The 14,552-nt window shown below is 39.7% G+C and overlaps 1 protein-coding gene across 1 annotated transcript in view; it reads right to left on the reverse strand.

Moving 5' to 3' along the window:
- GLI3 (GLI family zinc finger 3) overlaps nucleotides 1-14,552 on the reverse strand; it is a 284,678-nt gene that overhangs the window by 255,235 nt on the left and 14,891 nt on the right. The window lies entirely within an intron of this gene.

Genomic DNA, 14,552 nt, shown 5'->3' on the forward strand with positions numbered 1-14,552 from the left:
TTCCCAGACACGCCCATGTTTTTCTTTATGCATTTCTAAATTTCCCGGTGAGCAGGTATTCCTTTTATAAAACTAAACACACACACAAAAAAACTTTAAGAGAGAGAGGAAAGCAGAGAACAATAAGGGTAGTTCTAAGGTCTCGGGCTGTGGTAAGCACGTCCTTCACTCCCCATACCCCTTTACGTTCTATTTTCACTGAAACGCTTTCGAAAATGCATTATGATTATGATTATGATTATGATTTTGGACACCTGGAGGCACAGCTTGTGGGATCTTGGTTGCCTGGCCAGGGACTGCACCCAGGTCCTTGGCAGTGAGGGTGAGAAGTCCTAACCACTGGACTGCTGAGGAATTCCCTGAAAATGCATTATTTTAATAATTATAGTATAAGGAACCATCTCGTCTTCCTTGGAGGGTGCAGCATCTTCCCAAGGCAACCTGTGAAGGGCGGTGTCTTCTGGCCTTTGACTCTGCCCCCTTCCCTGGGCTGTATCTGAACAGCTTCCCCCTATGAATTCCATTCTCAAAAAATAATGACAAATATGGGTTACTTGAGAGATGCAGTGTTTAGGAGACTAGTAATCAAAGTTTATTGTATTCTTGGTTTTGTTTCTTTTTTTCCACTCCAGAGTTTAAAGCGACTAAATTAGCATCAAAGAAATTTGCTAAAGCTCTCAGCGAGAAGGCCCGTGATAAAATGTAACGACATCAAACCAGATGCCAAACAGAGAACTAGGCAGACCCCTCTCTGAGGATGTTTGGGACGTTTAAAAGAGGACTGTGGTCTGGGAAGAGTTAGTCTCACACAAGAGTCAAATGTTCCTTCCAGCCATGCCCAAGTACTCCCAGGAAGACCAGTGCAGGAAATCAGGTCGGTAACGAATGACACCAGGTCTAAATCAAGGACACGCACATCTCAGATTTCAGAGGATCCATTGCTTTTGTGGCAACTCTGTGTAATTATCCGCAATTCAGTCAAAATGGGGCAAAAATCTCCCTACCCATGCACCTGAAACTAATATCTATAGACAGCCCTCCAAAATACTTGGTATTATTTTGACTTAACAGTGTGACCACACATCTTGGCCTAAACACAATCTTCGGTGGCTTTTAACCCAAGAGGGACACATACATGTGACTGATACAGATTAAAGAGAATGGTGGATTTCCCTTTTTCAACTTAGATTATGTTAACTCATTCCTTTCAAGGGCCTCTCATCTACCTGACATCTTTCCTGTCATTTTTCACTCTTCTAAATTCCTAGGGAACCTTAGGCGAATGTCATAGACACAGAGTTTCGTGGGGAAGAGCTCTTTAAATCAGATACTCAAGTTCCTCGTTTAAAACAATAAAGTGATGTGGAAGCAGTCTTTTGACTTCCTAATGTGTGGCCTCTATCAAGTAAGCTGGGTCACGACTATGGTTATCACATCACATTTTACATGAGAAAGATTCATTTTCATCTCCCCTCACCCCTAAGAGGTTCTCTTCTCATAGAACATCATTCCTTCAAAGAGCAATTCTAATCATTCAATCAGTATTTCCCTGAAGAAAGTCAGAGCTCCAAAGCCTACCTGCAGACCAGTGGCTCTGGCAAATACTAGGTTACAAGTCTCTTTAAGAACCTGAACAAAGAGGATATAGACTCACACCCATAAAGCATTGCATAAAGTAATTTCAGAGGGTTGGCCCATTCTCTGAAGCATGAACCTCAAGGGTTCCTGGATTCCCAATGAAGCCCCCATGCTGTAAAAGATGGTTCACTCCTCTTACATGCCATGCTGGCCTAGAGATATCAGCCACCAGACTCAATGGTACCTATTCCTGAGTGCATGGAGCTAGGAGCTAGGCTTTCCTAGGGCGTGAGACACTGACATCACCTTCATGAGAAAGATTTTCTCTAAAAATTTAACTCTCAAGGACCTACTGTATAGCCCAGGGAACTATATTCAATATCTTGTAATAACCTATAATGGAAGAGACTCTGAAAAAAGAATCTATCTATCTATATATATAGATATATATACATGTATATGTATGTGTGTGTATATATAAATATATATTCAGGATATATATATGTGTGTATATATATGTATATATATATATATACACACATATATGGATATATACACATATATGGATATATATGGATATATATATTCAGGAGATATATATATATGTGTGTGTGTGTGTGTGTGTGTGTATATATATATACACACATATATACACACACACATATATGTAAAACTGAATCACTTTGCTATATACCTGAAACTAACACAACACTGTAAATCAACTATACTTCAATGAAAAATTTTCTTAATTTAACTCTTTTTTAAGCACATATAATCTCTCACTTGTATCTAAAAATAAAACCCGCCCCCCCCCAGTTAAAACAAGGTACCAAATTATACTAGCCCTTACATGTAAGATTTGTACCTGTATCATTAGTATACTCACGTATCATGAAGTTTTTACAGTTAAACACTGACTTTGTCCGCACCTTCCTACCACCCCCCCCCCAGCAGTGTAAAAACCATTGATCCAGTCTACTCTAGAACAGAAACAGAACAGTATTTTGTAGCCTGGTCCCAGCAAATATAACCACTTCTTTCTTGAGGTAAAAAAGGGGTTTTTTTCTTCTCAGCAACACGTTCCCAATCCTGAACTTCCTGAAAGATCAATAAGCAAAAGGAACATCTTTTTAACTAAATTATACAGTCTTTTTCTTAAAAAAAAGTACAAAAAAGACTTTTGAAGTCTTTTCTTCAAAGGACAGGGATGAGAGATTTGCAAACCACCTTCTTATCCTTCTTTTGCCTTATTATCTGTTGTTGCTCGAAAGAGGATCAAGATAGAGATATTTTTCAGCTATTTTAGCTAGATGAAGCCCGAGCGACAGGTACACACAGAATCTGTGACCGTCTTCAGTCTGAAAAACCCAAATCAAACCAAACAGGAGACCACCTCATGCTGCACCAACATGAGTCACAGCAAGAATAAGCATCAATAAAAGTTTTTTAAATAAAAATGAAATAAAATAATTCCTGCTACAAAACTGTACACTACCACTTTCATATTACCCAAGATTTAAAAATCTGGGATTCCCCAATATTCAACCAATATATATGCTGATATATGTGTGTATGTGTACATATTTATAGACATCTTTTTTTCAATTCACCCAATTTGGGGGGTCAAGCTGATGGATGAAAATATTCTCAATTTGTGTGAAAGTGATCAAAGAAAATGCTTTCAACTGTTGTGAAAAAGTTTCCCGTTAAGACGGTAGCTATTTTTCTCATGCATGATTCCTTTTAATTGCGGAAAAGAGCCCAAAGGCTTTGTCAAGGGGCACATGTTTTCTATAAATCAAAACATAAATAAATGTGAGCTTATTTCACTAGGCGTACATATGGTTTTTGCTAAGCAAACTCTATTTATAAAATATTGTTAGCCTCCACCGGAACTGCTGTCAACATTTATAGGAAAGGAACTTTTCTACTGCTCTAAATCTTGCCAGAATTTGAAAACAAGCCTAGAAACATTAGTTTTTTTAAAGACAGATTTGATTTAAACTTAATGTGAAATGGGCCACTGTGTGTTTTCTAGTTTTTAAATGCTTGGAAGAAATCTTCAACTGAATATTAGATTCCTGTTTTACCAGAAAATATTTACATTGCTGCAAGTCCCATTATTTTAACCATGCCTTTGTTGTATTCTTTCTAGAAGTTCTCTTTTGGTTACAGGCAAGAGTCTGGGATTATTTTTCTTATCACTGCCAATAGAACAAAAATATTCTGTGAAAGGGGAGTCTTTGACATCCATTAAAGCTTAGTATTCATAATTGCCTCACCATCTTTTCCCAAAGGCTCATTTGCATGATCACTTCTCTTTAGATACTCACCCTAGACTATAAACACATGTATCAGTCCTACTCAGAGAGCAGTTCTCAGAATGAAGTTTTCTATGAAAGGAATTAGCTCTAAGCAAGCAGGAGGCAATAGTCCTTGACAATCAACAGCAAACCATAGAAGGTAACAGTCACTTTAACATAATTCACATTCTCTATTTTCCATTCAACTTTTCTTCCTTGGGCTGCAGAGCCTTCCAAAACAGAATTTTTTTTCAATGCTTTTGCAATCAATCCCCACCCCAGGTGGATCTAAGCCAATAGTTACAGTACAGGCAAGAGCAGTTCCAGAAAGAGATCTCTCAGGCTCTCTCTCGGTTTTTTATGATTTTCTTTCAAGTTGCATCTTCCCCAGTCGTAAGATTTGTCACCTCTTGGCATGAAATGCATTTGTTTTTATTTCTCAATGGCAAGAGGAAAAATGTTAGATAGTTCCATAAAAATAACTAAAAGAACTTAAAAAGTCCTAAAATCATAAATTTCCAAGGTAATAAAATATTTAAATATATTTAATGTTGACCTAACATGTAATTACCTATATATGCTTAAACTGCTTTGGAAACAATGGAACTGTTTTCACTCTCAAATACTATCCCAATTTAAATTCCCAAATACTTACCCCAATTTATATAGCGAACTCTACTTCTCTGCAGTGTACTTAAAGGGGAAGACTGCTTATAAAAGGCAGCCATGGTTCCAATAAACTTAAAAAAAAAAAATAGACATAGATAGATAGACACATCCAGAAGAAAAATACAATATTTTATATATCATTCTTTTCTATAATTTTACAGAAATGAAGAGCTAGCTACTCTAATGGTAGACACTAATGAATCGGAAATGATAAGGAAAGGCAGAATTCTCCAGAACTTCTGTTCCTAATCAATCACCAGAGACCAGTGACATCATTAGAGCCTTTGATCACAGCTCCTGTTTCAAGCTCAGATGGGACTGGATTGATCCTTGCTGGCTCTGAGAATGGAGAAACACCTAAGAATACAATTCACCATGAAACATGAGAGCCATCAGCATCTCTTCCCCTCCTTGGAGAGGAATAAGAGGGCACATTCCAAAGCAGCCCAACACCAAACAATAGAGCCACCTCGTTAAATCCAAACCTAATTCCCATCTTACTAGGATTCCCAGAGCGCTTTAAGAGAGGGACAGACAATAAGCTACTTTTCCTTCAGTTTGGTCTTCCTCGTCCACTATACCCACCCAGGACAAGCCCCAAATCCCTTCACCCTAGGGGTGGAGGGGAGAATCTGGGGATTTTTTCCCCATTCTCCCCATTACAAAGCACTTAATTCAGAACTGCCCTTTCTACTTGTGAATTTCACTTTATAGGTCTTTACTAAAAATGCTGGTGACTTGGCCAAAAAGATAGTCTTCACATACAACGCTGGCTTCTATAATTTCAAAATACTTGGATTGCAATCACTCAGAATGTTCTGATCTGAAACGCTCCCTTGAGGAAGGAAAACTTTTCATCGACCTTGACGACTTGAGTTCCATAGTTGTTTGTTTTTTTCTCCCCCCTCCTTACTGGTAATCCGAATCTAATTGTGCTTCGGGAACACTGGTGGGGGGGGGGGGGAGGCGGAAATGTAGTTTATTATCTCCCTCATCAGATGATCAATGATTTCATTAATAAGACGGATAACAAAACTGTCATATCATCGACACTGTTATGAAAGATGATCCTAGCCTCCCGCTCCATTTTCCAAGGTCCGGGGTTCTCTGTGGCAGCTCTGAGTCCATTCAATATTTTCCACAGACAGAGAAAAGTGAAAATCCATTTTGAAACCAATTTCAATTAGGATCCAGAAGCTGTTATCACAGGTGTCGCAGAATGGGCCCGTAAGTGGAAATGTCGCGTATCCATTCTGAAATGAAACCTTATCAGGGGCTACAAAGATGGCTGGGGACAGCCTATCTGTAAATTACTTTTCGTCCTGTGTTAACTCAACCTTAGTCCTGTCATATGGAATTCTTTCCATCTACTAGTAATAATCTAATGACTAACTAGACACAGCACCCAAATGGCTTTCAGCCGGACAGGGCTGTCCCCTGAAACATGGGTATAAATAAAAAAAAAAAAAAAAAAAACACACTCGGGCCAGTGGGCCAGCAAAGGGCTAGGCGTGCTTTAAATGATAGAACTAAAAGTTTATTATGGGAAATAAAAGAAGCCCCGTCTCCACCCATTGCATTCCTGGTGATTTTTCAATTGCAAACTCCAAGGCCCCGTGATTTCATTAATGCAGCACCCAAGTCGGGAGGCTTTTCTCTCACATCTTTCAGACTCCTTTTAGCAAATTATCCCATGACGGCGGATTTATTCAGTCAAAGACCTCGGACTTTGAGAGGCAACAAAAGAATCAAGAGACTTTCTGGTCCACCTGCCTGGCGAATGATGAGGCAGGGAAAAGTCTCCCCCAGAGAAACCAATCAAACCATTGTGTGGCACAGTCAGACCTTTTCAACTGTCAAGCCAGAGAGCAGGGGAAGAGATGAAAGAACGCAGGATGAAGCTACCATTTACGGAACCATGTGGGAATGGTCTCCTAAGATTTAATAATTGGGATGGAACTCAACTTTCTACAACTAAAGGGGGGGAAAAAAAAGAAAGAGACCAAGAAGAGGAAAGAGTCAAAGAAAGAGAAAAAAAAAAAGAGTGAAAAAGGAAAAAAAAACAGCAGCCTAAGTCAGAGTAAGAATAACTTCTATAGAAAAATTTCCCCTACCTGAGATGAAGTCCTATCTATAAAAGTAAAGGGGAAAAGAATGATGTTACCAAAAAAAAAAAAAAAGAAAGACTTAACAAAGCCTTGGATACTTCTCTTCTAGGTTAGAACTGCATTAAATGTTCTCATTCTAACACTCTCCTGCAGTTCATTCATGGTAGCAAAACAACAACAAAAAAACCCTCATTAATATGACTGCCTTGTAGTTTTAAGTATAAAATGGCATCTTCAACTGGCCTAAAAGGAAACAATACATTGATTGGACACTCAAAAAAGACTCAGACTGGCAGAGACAGAAGGATATATGTTTCTGGGCAGTTTTTAAGAACATATTAGTTCTACTACCAATTCAATATGAAATATTTAGATAGAAAGGAAAAGAAAACTAACTGAGTATAGCAAACAGGATCTAAAAACTCACGGATTTTTTAAAAACAAAAAAACCGTAACATCAAGCAACTTCTACAGTTCTAATGCTTTCTATTATTATCAGTGACTCATAAGGTAACTATTACTACACTGAGTTTAAAAACAAGTATCTGTCAAAATTTGGCAAGGAAGGGCCTGGAACCATTCGTTCTGTGCCTTAACTGTGGTAGTAATTACAGAACTTTATGGATCTGTCAAAACTCACTGAAGTGTACACCAAAAAAAAGTAAATGATGCTGTATGTAAAGTTTTAAAAATAGAAATTACAGCAGGTGGATTTGGCAAGATTTCCACGTAAATACGATAACGGGAAGGGTTTTGCTTTCACCATCTCCCACCTCTTTCTCCGCCTGGGACCCTCGTGGTTCCCAACGCTCCCGATCTCACCCTCTAGCATCCCTGGAACAAAAGCCCTCCCCCCAAGTTGGGGCTCAAAGTGGTACCCAGCAGAAGGCCACCGAGATACCTCCCCAGAGAGACACTGCCCTCCCACAAGTTCCATTTTGGCCCCGAGTTTCAACTCTTGGGTTCCTGTTTCCGATTCTGACCAGTTTCTCTCTGAAAATGTGAAATACTCACATCACTGGATCACAAGTAATCAGGGCAACCCAGAAACTTCCCACAAGCTGAACACATAACGCTGTGGCTTCTTTTCACTCCCAAGTCTGGAAAACTGGGACAAGAAGGGATGGAGACTTATTCCTGATTTCTCAGAGCACCCAAGAATTGTTCTTTAGGAGGAGAAATCCAATAGCTATATGCAAGAGAAAAGAGCGGCCCTGCCCTCAGGGAAGCCCATTTGCACGGAATTACTGACTTCATCCCATAATGTGAAGGCGTATTTATGAATGAGGAGTAGACCTGATAATTTGATTCTTTAAGTCCAACTTGTGCCAATTTCAAGATCAGTGATTTGAGGTACTGTTTCCTGCTCCCATCGCCTATCATCTCCTTGTCTGTTAAGCTAGGTCCTGATGACCACCACATTTTAAGGATTTTCTGTAAGCCAACACCCTCTAACTCTCTCAATCAGATTCAAGCTTAACCATGCAGATTATTAACAAATGATGTTGTGTTGAAAGGAGTGAGATGAAAAGTGTCACTATATTAAATCCTGCCAGATTTTATCCAGAAGAGGCTATTACTATTCCTAAAAATAGCTACCATGTTTGAGCACTTACTGTGCCAGCCTCAGAGATGTTAAGTAATTAGCCCAAGATCACACAGTGATAAAGTGGCTGAGCCAGGGTCGAACCCTGGCATCCACACCACTGCTGTTCTGCACATGCCCCCTGCTCCACTGAGCCGAGGAAAGTTCTGGCAGGTCTGTGTACTGTGTAGGCTGGGGCCCTCCAAGCCCAAAATACTAAAGGAGGACAAGGGGGAGGCAGGGAAAAGACAAACCAGGTGCTATGTCGAAAAGTTTCAAGTGTTATGTGGAAGGTGGGAGGGATGAATAAATGGGGCACAGGGAAATTTCAGGGGTGCAACTAGTCTATAATGGCAGCTACAGGACATTATATATTTGTCAAAACCCATAGGACACACAACACAAAGAATGAACCCTCACGGAAACCACGGACTGTAGTTAATCATCGTGTATCCATATTACTTCCTCAATTGTAACAAACGTATTACACCATTACAAAATGTTAATAATAGGGGAAACTGGGAGGGGGGAAGGGGTATATAAGAACTCTCTGTACTTTCTGATCAATTTTTCTGTAAATCCAAAACTTCTCTAAAACATAGTCTATTGATTAAAATAGTAATAAATAAAATAAGCCTCCCAAGACCAAGTGTTATTAGGTAGCTCCCCAAAGGACACAAGATTATATGGAAAGAGAAAGAGATGGAGGGCAGAGTCACATTTGAGAAGAAGGTAAACATGCAACGTGCACCAATGTTAAGAATAAAGGTCATTCTATGGGGGAGCAGTGTGAATGAAGGCGAGGAGCCCTTCAAATTGGCTAAAGCACAGGTTATAGATGGGAAAGCATAGTTGCAGTTAATCAGATTGGAGAGATTGGAGAGGCAGACTGGGGTCTGATTTCGGAAGATAACTCAATATTAAGCGAAGGATTTTGAACTTTATTTTATAAGTAGCTGGGAATCACTGAAGGTTCTAGAGTAGGGGTGTGGCATAACCGTAAAAAGGTTAATTGGGCAGGAGCAACTCCATGAATCAGGGCCGAGCGATTGGAGAGAAGGTCACTTTACCTGTCTAGGCATGAGGTAGTGAGGTCTGAAATAGCACTGTGCAGTAGGGTGGCCCAAAGGGACACGTGGGTGAATAATCACACAGGAAAATCTACCAGGACCTCAAAACTGGTAGGACACGGGAAGCCGGAGGTTGGAAGGGGTCAAAGGTGACTGTGGGGTTTCAAGCCTGGGTGACCACAGGGAAGCTGATACACTCAGCCAAAACAAGAAGACAGAGGTTACCAGGTAAAGGAACACATGAGTTTGGAGCTCAAAAGAGTCGGAGCTCAAAAGAGTCAGAGCTCTTATGAGAATCAGATTATTTGCCATGAGTTAGTTGGCTTAAAAACATGAAAGCTCTTTGAAAAAGCATAAAATTTAATGCAGCACAAACTACCCTATAAATGGGTACCACGAACCTGAAAGGAAACAGTTTACCCCAAAAAAAGACTCAAGAAAAGGGATGTACCATATGCTGTTTCTAATGTTAAGACATATAATCAATGGTAGTTTTCAAGGTTAAAGAAATCAAAATAAATTTTCTCAAAATGGCCTTCCCTATTTTCTGGCTTAGAAGGAAGGTAGAGAAAAAAAATTTTTTTTTTGATAGTTCTTCCTTAAGATGTGTAAACTCTGTCATTTGGGGGCTTTGTGAAACACCTTGAACTATTTTTCAGACAGAGTCCAGCAAATTTAAAATTACTTTTGTCAAACGTTTTCCCCTTAATTTCAAAACCTATGTGTATTTTCAAGAAAACACAATCGTTTTGTTTTGGATTCATAACATTTAACTCATCCTCATGCTTTGTCTTAATAACGATGGCTGGTGTTTTGCTAAGCTCTTACTGTGTGCAGTCCTACCAGAAAGGTACAGGCATTGCCTCACTTAATCCTCCTGAAGATCCTGTGAAGTGGGTCTAATTAATATCTTGCTAAACAGCTGAGGAAATTGAGACTTTGAGAAGTGAATTTGCCCACACGCACCAAGCTAGTCCTTGGTGTTGCCAGAACTCAGCCCAAACTTTCAATCCAAACCCCAGGGGTGCTCCTATCCAACACCCTACAATGTGAAACTACGTTATCTGAAAGTCCTTTCCATCCATCTGTCCATCTGTCATGTGCTAGGAAACGGGATGTGGCCAAGAAAAAAAGGATTGAACATCTAAAGGGACAGGAAACCTAAAACTCACAACCTACAGGCTTTCTGGTGTGAACTGTCCACCCACTTCTGAGAAGAATTAGGTACATAAACTCTTACCATAAAAAAGGACAAAAAGAGACAAGAGATCTTGGTGGTGAACAGCTGATGAATTCCCAACTCTTAACAAAATTCTGAGCCATCTTATTCCCAGCCAGGAGACCAACAGATATCCTGATTAACACTCATAGGAGTTATTGGACAGTTTGAAAGAAAATCACAAGGCCAGGAAGTGACCAAAAGTTAAAATTAAAAAAAAAAAAAAGTATCTCCTACATATTTGCAAACCACAACACTTTCCCCTTAGAAACCTCAAAGAATTTTTTTTTAAGCAGAGGAGAACCAAGCCCTCCTTTTGAAAGAATCAAAGTGAACAGGGAACTTCCTCTCCATTATTAATCTATCAACTTTGGTTTCATATTGCATCACCATTAAGATAATTTCTGCTTTCTATCACTTTAAGGTATGTTCCCAATAACTATCAGATCTGATAAAAGATCCCCAAACCAGGACCTACATATGCTTATTATTAGCTGCTTTCTTTTTTAAAGCAGAGTGGTACGTTAATAAGAAATATCAGATTACTCCTTTTAAAAAAATCATAGGCCAAAAATGAAATAAAACACTTCACATTGAAAAGTCAGTATTTGCAAGTCATTAAAGGAAATTTTATAGGACAATGAGAATGTTTAATACATTGGAACACCTAGATTAAAAAATGTCTATTATTTACAAAACACAATATGTAGCTTGGAAAGTAATGAATCCATACCTGAAAAAAACAGATCATTAAGGCATTTTACTTAAGGTACTAGCATATTAACAGATTTGAGATTTTTAAGTAAACAATGACACCTAATATATGAATGCACACTTTATATGTGAAAGACACCATCTTGGATGCCAAAAATGATCATTTACATGTCAATTGCACTGAACAAATATTCAGAAAACTGAATGTCTTCTCTTTTGTCATTTATGTTTAATAATAACACTAGAGCTTAAAATCAAACTATAACACATGAAGCAAACATTGTGGTTCCTGAAGTAAGTATACTGAATGCTTCATATGTTGATATAGGTTCTTAAATGTTACAAAAATCAATTTGGCTGTGTTTTATCCATAGAAGATTTAGAACAGTTTTTCACTTGTGTTATTTTAAATTTCAATGTTAAAAGGCAAATCCTTCCTTAAAATGTTGTTCAAGGTTTCTGAACCATACATTTTGGTTCGCGTGTATGTGTGCGTTTAAACAAAACTCTGTATGACTGTTATTCTAGGAGTAGATACTCAGCTGAGAAAAGTAAGAAAACAGATCTGTAAGGACATGCAGAGGAATGTGCATGGTTTGGCTGGAAGGCTCACAATCAGGAACAAATTGCAGCACATAATGGCTGGAAAAGTTAACTAAGTCAACCTAACACAGCGTCAATAGCAAAACGTTTTTGTTTGTTTTATTTTAATCTTGAAATCGTGGACGGGAGAAGAAATACACAGGTTACACCCCTAATATATCTTGGTGCCAAACTCAGTTTTCATTGTTCATTTACAAGTCTCTGAATTGCAGAACTTTGTAAGGAAAGCCTAAGAACCCCCTGGGAACAGTAGCAATTGGTACTACCTATTATAGGATCCAAGTAATTTTCATTTCCTTTTTGTGAAGAGCCTCAGTGGAAGTATCCAAGCACTTCTGAAATGTGTGCAGAGAAAAGACAGAACGGGAGACAGACAGAATAGACAGACGGATGGATGACCATAGCAACGACAGTATACCAACCTTTGAAAGCCTGCCCACACCAGCTCTTAAACCCAAACCAAACCACAGACCAAAGCCCCCAGACTAGCTGTGTGACCAGAGCTGAGAGCAAAGGGCAGCGTGCCACCAGGTAGAAGCTGGCAGAACAAAGAATTCGGGCCATTCCACACCCTCCTAAGCATGATCCTGGGGCCATCAAGAGGCTCTGAACTAGTTAGATGAATCCTGCAGAGGACTTTGTAAAAAAAATAAATCATTACAATTATTAGCATTGCTTATGTAAAGCAATCACAAAGAAAAAAGTTTATTTTCCTTTGTCTCAATTTTTCCCATCTTTAAACTTGTTTGCTGGTTTTCCTGGAATCTTCCAGCAGGATTGCCATTGATATTTCAAAAACATCACTTCCATTTTCCTTTATTTGGTTGGCTCTTTATGTTATTCCAAAACAAAAAGGAGTCAATCTCTTACAAGAAATAGAACACTGAAAAAATGGTCAGAGCTCACAGGATTCTAGGACAGCTATCATTCACGCATGAGCCCTGCAAACCTGACTAATGAGGTTTTGCCCCAAGATAGGACATGTCTTACACCCATTTAGGAGGTGCTTCAAGGACCCAGGCTGATCAGGGTGGGAAGCCCATGGAATTCGGTTTCGGAGTCAGTTCTGTGGTTATTTCGGACTCAAGGACTAACTTTTATAAACCATGACTGTTTCTTCCCTGGATACTGATCCCCGGTGGCTTCCTGGCTGCTGGGCTGATTAGGTTCGTTCTGTTCCTGGTCACCCTAAGCAGGTTAATGGGCAGAACTCATGGTCAGAGTAGCTCCAGACAAATGCAACGGCACCAAAAACCTGCCCAGCATGTGTCCAGGGGCCGCAATCGCCAAAGTGGCAGCACCTTCACAAGGACAGATCGCTATTGTTACTCTGCTGAAATTCACAGAAAGGACAGTGGTTTATGGAGGCTCCACGTGGTGCAGCCCGTTCTCATGCACACACTTACACACACGCTCACTCATTCACACACACTCACACTCACACACACCGCTATAAAAATCACCCAACATGGATGTTTCATGAAGCGTGATATCCAGAAAGCGATTATTCCTACAAATTTGCTATTAAAATGACCAAATCACCTACATGGCATAGACTGATTCTATTTCTGAAATAAGAGACGTGTCTAATTTTTACAAATTCCAGAGAAAAGAAACAAGGGCCACAGCATGCTTTTTTAAGGAGAAAATATGCCTTCTAAAACCTCATCACGGGAATAATGCAAAAATCTGGCTCTATTAAAATAAGCTCTAGTCCTGACTTGAAAGACCACGAATCAAGAGAGAAATATAGTTTCGTATGTATGTAAAGGAAATTCATTATTTTAACTCAGACATAAATAGATCTCCCTTAAGGATCCATTCAAAATGGGACTCATTAGCCGAAAGGTTTAATGCCAGCCCCCTCCCCTGGCCCGGTCAAGCCAGCAGTGCGCACTGGTGACATCGGGGAAGGAGAAAAGTGAGCGGCACACACTGTGCACCAGGTTGGTCACAGAGAGCAGGGCCAGGCAGTGCCACAGTTCAGACAGGAAGGTGCAGCTTTTTTAGTGCATGTCTGCCCTCACAGCCTACACTTCTGGGCTGTTACCTTCCAAAGCAGATTCTGACTCTCCCATTGTATGTAAAGAATTGGAAATCAACCTAGTCAAATCTTTTTGGAATAAATAAAATATAAATGCACAGGGAGGGAGGGAGCTCAGCAGATGCAAATCCTTGTACCCAGGTAGGCAGCGTCCAGGACTGGGACCAGCCCATTCTTCCTAAGGGCACATGGCAAAGCGGAGAGCGATTCGCAGAGGCCAGGGGTGGCTATGAAATCTACAAAAAGCCAAGGCGCTGATGGCCTTCAAGAGCCGAAAGGCAGGGAAAGGAAGTGAAGGTTACTCTTCACTTCTTCAGTCTGTTTTTACCAGAGGGGGCTCTGGAATTTATTTTCAGTGCTCCATGCTTGAATTGAAATGCCTCTCAACACTTTGCTTAAAATATTAAAACATACAGCATATAAAACAGTTGGCTTTCTGTATCTCTAAACGCAAATTAAGGACGTTAAATTTCTATACGCCAACAGCAAAACCTGCAACTCAGAAACTAGATGAGGCTCAACCGTTAACAACTTTTAAAATCCTTTAGAGCGGACTCCTTTAGGGTTTGGGGTCTGGAGGGGACCCTATCACTAATTTGGACAAGGCAACTCTTGTGTCTTTTGTAATAACTGATAACTAATTATCCCGACGAGTGGAG

The sequence above is a fragment of the Balaenoptera ricei genome, chromosome 9, assembly GCF_028023285.1.
Source record: "Balaenoptera ricei isolate mBalRic1 chromosome 9, mBalRic1.hap2, whole genome shotgun sequence".
Taxonomy (NCBI): domain Eukaryota; kingdom Metazoa; phylum Chordata; class Mammalia; order Artiodactyla; family Balaenopteridae; genus Balaenoptera; species Balaenoptera ricei.